The following is a 5736-nucleotide window of genomic DNA, read 5'->3' on the forward strand; positions in this document are numbered from 1 at the left end:
CTAAAGCTCTTGCCTAGGCTTCAACCCCACCTCTAGCAGGGAGGAAGATGGTGGGATCTGCAACAGCCTCTCCAGGTAACTGCAGGTACATTCGGCAGGCACAGACTTAATACACAGAAGTCTACCTGGGCAACTGCAGTCATTTTGAACCTACACTGCATAAAGTTTTGCCTAAGCCTGCAGCTCCATCCCCACCCCAGCCAGGGTAGAAAGGGGCTTGAAACTTCATGAGCCTCCCTGAGCAACTACAGACTAGTCCTGCACAACTTGAATTTTTACACATGGCTATGGCTCTGTGCTTGCTCCTAGCAAAGGAGAAAGTTGGGAGAAGCTACATCGGTCCCTAGGGAAATGAGGGCAACTTGAGCCTCCAAAACTTACAACATCAACTACAATCCTTGGTTCCTATTACACAACCAGCAAGGGAGAAAGGGCAAGAAAGCCCTAAACTAAAGAGAGAAACTGCACTCAAATACATCTAGTAAACCAGATGCCAAGACACAAACAAAAAATTACATTCCACAACAAGAAACAAGAAGATATGGCTCAAATAAAGGAATAAGATAAACCAGATGACATAAAGGAGTTGAGACAACTAATCATCAATGTTCAAACAAATCTCCTTAATAAATTCAATGAGATGGCTAAAGAGATTACAGCTATTAAGAAGACATTGAATGAACACAAAGAATTTGAAAGCATACATCAAAAAATAGCAGATCTAATGGGAACAAAAGGCACAATAAATGAAATAAAAATACACTGGAATCATATAATAGCAAATTTGAGGAGGCACAAGAAAGGATTGGTGAACTTGAAGAAATGGCCTCTTTAAGTGAACATAAAAAAGAAAAGAATGGAAAAAATTGAACCAGGTCTCAGGAAACTGAATGACAGCAAGAGATGTACAAAAATACATGTCATACATTTCCAAGAAAAGGAAGAGAAGGGAAAAGGGGAAGAATGCATATTTGAAGAAATAATAGTAGAAAATTTCCCAGCCCTACTGAAAGACATATATATTCATGTCAAAGAGACACAATGTACTACCATCCAAAGAAAAGCAAATAGACCAACTCAAGACACATGCTAATCAGGATGTCAAAAGCCAAACACAAAGGGAGAATTTAGAGAACAGCAAGAGAAAAGCAATGCATAACATGTAAGACATACTCAATAAGATTGACAATTTCTCATCAGAAACCATAGAGACAAAAAGACAGTGAAATGATATATTTAAGACACTGTGTAAGAGAAAAACTTCCAACCAAGAATCTTATATCTGGCAGGATTGTCTTTCAAAAATGAGGGCAAGTTTAGAATATTCACAGATAAACAGAACCTGAGAGAGATTATAACAAAGAGATCAGCTTTTCAAGAAATATTGAAAGGTGTGCAGCAGTCTGAAAATAAAAGAGAGAAGTGAGAGGCTTAGAAGGTAGTCTAGAAATGAAGATTATGTCAGTAAAAGTAACTAAAAGTGTTAAAAGAATGATGAAAATAAAATATGACAGATAAAACCCAAATATTTTGGAATAAACTTAACCAATGATGTAAAGAAATTGTATGCAGAAAACTACAACTCATAGTTAAAAGAAACTTTTTGAAAAGACCTAAATAATTGGAAGAATATTCCATGCATTTTTTAAAGAAATGGAAAACACAATTGTCAAATTTGGAAGACTAAGTTGTCCTGAATAACCAGGGACATCTTAAAAAAGGAAAAGAGAAGTTGGAGGACTCCCACATCTCACTTCTGGACTTTAAATCATAATACATACCTACAGTGGTAAAAACAGCATGGTACTGTCATAAAGACAGACACATAGACCAATGGAACTGAATTAATGGTTCAGAAAACAAACCTTCACAGCTAGGGTCAAGTGATTTGACAAGCCTGTCAAATCCACTCAGCTCAGACAGAACAGTCCATTCAAAAAATGGTGCTGGAAGAACTGTATAGCCATAGCCAAAAGAAGGAAAAAGGGCCCCTATCTCAAACCTTATAGAAAAATTAACTCAAAATGGAACAAAAACCCAAATATAAAAGCAAAAACCATAAAACTTCTAGAAGAAAATATAGGAAAATTACTTCAAAACCTGTTGCTAGTTAGTTGATTCTTAAAGGAGATAAGAGGGGGACTGAGATGGACTACTGATATTTAATGTAAGTAGAAGTTTAAACAACTTTACTGTAAAAGTGTGGAAATGTATGGAGTTGATGGTACAACATTATAGTGAATAAGAGCTGGTTTATAAATGGGAATGTGGCTGCCAATTGACAGAAAGCAAAAAAATAATCTAGGGACTGAATAATACAGTAAACCCAGAGGTGGCTGTGAATTGTGATTGATTGTACAGATAAAAGTCTATCCATTGTGAGCTAGAGCAGATGTATGTCACTATTGCATGTTGATGGGAATGTGGAGAAGCATGTCAAAAATACAACTGAAGAGACCTAGGGACTGTGGTTAACAGTAATAATGTAATATTCAAGCATCTATGCCAAAGATATACTGTGTTTTAATTGGGGAGTATGGAAAAGTGTGTGGTAATAATTTGATGGTCTTATCTCATAAACTGTAACAAATCTTCCACCATGTTGTGATGTGTTGATACAGAGGTTTTGTATGTGAATTCTGCACATGTGCATGATTGTTTTGTAAGTTTACAACTTCCATCATAAAAATATATTTTAAAAATATAATAGGGTAAGTTGGGGTAAAAATTCATCAAATGTAAGATAAGGACTATAGTTACTAGTGAGATTTTGAGGATATCCTTTCATAATTTGTAACAAGTGTCTCACAACAATGAAAGGTATTGGTGGTGGGTTGATGTATGGGACCCCTGTATGATGTTGTGCATATTTGCTATGTAAGTACCATACACTTATTGTTTATGTTTGTTTATGTATAAATGATATATTAAAATAATTATAATAAAGGGGGTGGGTTGGGGAAAAATACACCATAGGTAACATACTTTGGTTAGTAGTAATATTTTGAGGATGCTTTTTAATCCTTAGTTAAATATGTTTCACAAAAAAGCAATGTATTGGTGGTAGGATGAGGAAGGAGAGCCCTGTATGATGTTATGTATGTTTGTTTTATAAGTTCACAACTATTATTATACACTTATTGTTTATGTATGTTTATGTATGAGTTATATACCTCAATAAAAAATAAAGTAAAAGGCAAAAAAAAAAAGATGTGAATTGAATAGGAAAGCAGGACTGAGGAACTCACATAAAAAGCATCAGACTAAAAGCAGAGGAATGAGAAATTAAGAGACATGATGTGCACATTAGAGTTCACAGTGTACTTCTAGTATCATTTCCAAATGAAGAGAATAGAATGAGAAGCAATAATGGCTGAAGATTTTTGAAAGGTGAAAACAGACATGAGTCCTCAAAATGTGATTACATATCAAGTACTCAGGAAGATATTTAAAATAAATCCAAACACAGATACCACATAATGAAAGTGCAGGATTAATGGATAAATAGAAAAATGTAGCATTATTCCCAAGAGAAAAGGGCCTACAAAATAAAAGTTTGACAAATAGATCTTTCATCAACAAAATAAGATTGCAGTAGACAAAGTCATCAAATATTCAAAGGATTGAAGGAAAACAGCTGTCAGACCTTTGCCATTGAATCTACCACTCAACAATGAGGATGAAATATTTTCCAACAAGGAAAGAGAGGATACCTGATTCAGAGGTATAAGGAAAAAACTAATAATGAATGTTGTTCAAATTCAAATGAGAATCAAAAATACATTGTGGGATGAGGGGGATATAATGAGAATAGAAATTCTTTCTGAAAAATAAATAAATCTCAACAATGGGAATGATTAGAAATCTGGTCAAAGATGAACACACATGGTTGTTCACTGCAGTTATAGTGAACACCATGTTTTTAGCAGAGGAAAATATGTATTATATCAGAAAAAATTTGGAAATAACAAACAAAGGCAACACAACAGAAAGAATTAAGTAATTTATGTTGTATCTGTAAGATGACATATTTTATATTATGCAATTAACAAAAATAATATTCTCAAATAAAGAAAGAAAATAGTTATTTTTAGAAAAAACCTTAATTTAAGAGGGTGCACTTCTGTCAGTATAGAGAAGCAGGTCTCCTTTAATAAGAGGCTTACTTTTTTTGTGGCAGAGAGAGTGGTTGGCAAGTCTTCTATTTTCATTTCTATAGGTAGTTAATCTCTTCCTCTTCTTCCCATTTGTCTGCATCACCAAGTCTCAAACTGTGTCACCTGATTTAGTCTCTCTATATCAGATAGGGGGGAGTCAGGAGACTGAAACCACCCAATAATATGAATAGGGAAATTTTTGCAAAATTTATTATCAACAGGGGATTAGAGTTAAAGGCTTTTGGCAATTGAATATTAAAAAGCATTCTAAAGAATACAAGATAAACTGGTAGAAGGATCACCTACCACCACTAGGGCTGAGACAGGGAATTCAGGGAAGAGATTCTGTGTCATGAATTAAAATAATAGAGGGTTTTTACACACCATCATGATGCCTAAGCAGCTCTAATATCAGCTCCAACATAAATTTTGCATTGTCATAATGCCTCTGAATCTTAGAACCTCTGGTTAGTTCCCTCAGGGATACCCCTGACAAAGATAAGTATCATATATTTAAATAATCTATGTATATTACAGTCATATGCTTGCAAGACTAGCATCCTCTGATCACCACAGAGAGGGAAAATATATATTAGTGATGTGCAGGCTTGTTTCTTAATGTAAGGTGATTTGATATTTATGTCCAAATTTTATCAATATATGTTCATCTACATTCAGATTGTGCTCATTTACTTTCACATTGAGAAAAACATCATGGAACATCATATTTATGCTTACAACCCAACTTAAATTGCTTTAATATAATTGGCCAAGGCTCAATTTTGTTTCCCAGGTGTTATTTCACCACTTCTGGGAAACTTCATGTTGGTGGATAAAACAAGTGATCCATGTATGTCGATGTGATTCTGGGCTCACTTCTGTTGCATTTATCAGTTTCTCTTATATTGTGCCATTTTTGACAACATTATCTTTATTATATATCTTGATATCTCTACTGAAAATACTGCACATTTATTCTGCTTCCGGATTACCTGGGTCTTACACACATGTGATTTTTTATCATCATATTATACGTATATGTGTATATAAAAATACATATATCTGTATATGTATATTTCAATTTGGTCATATTAAAAACTTAAATTTAGGTGTGTAGAAATTATATCTTAACCACGTTGAGTCTTCCAACCCATGCATACCATGGGCTTCTCTTTGTATTTGTTTTTTAAATATCCTCAGCAATATTCTGCCATTTTCAATATAGAGTTCAAACAGGTTGGTATAGGAAACAAGGGAACGCTGCTGGCAGAATAAAGCCATATCAGCTTGGACTCACCACTGGTCACTACATCACCATGAGACTCCACCCAGAAACCCCTTAAGTGGAGGCAGCTGCTTGAGAACAAAGCTCTAACTGTTACAGCTGAAAAGCCTGTCAAATGGGTCAGGAGATCCTATTTGATAGCTGAAAAGAAACCCCAGATAACTCCAAACTGAAAGGCCTCCCTACTGGTTCCCTGAAAGCAACAGGTGAATGTAGAAAGTCAACTAATTAGGATAGCAGTTAGCGGAGATCCTACTTATTAAGGAGAGAGGGTAGGAGGAAAGGTCTTAAAAA

Source organism: Dasypus novemcinctus, chromosome 13 (assembly GCF_030445035.2).
Source record: "Dasypus novemcinctus isolate mDasNov1 chromosome 13, mDasNov1.1.hap2, whole genome shotgun sequence".
NCBI lineage: Eukaryota > Metazoa > Chordata > Mammalia > Cingulata > Dasypodidae > Dasypus > Dasypus novemcinctus.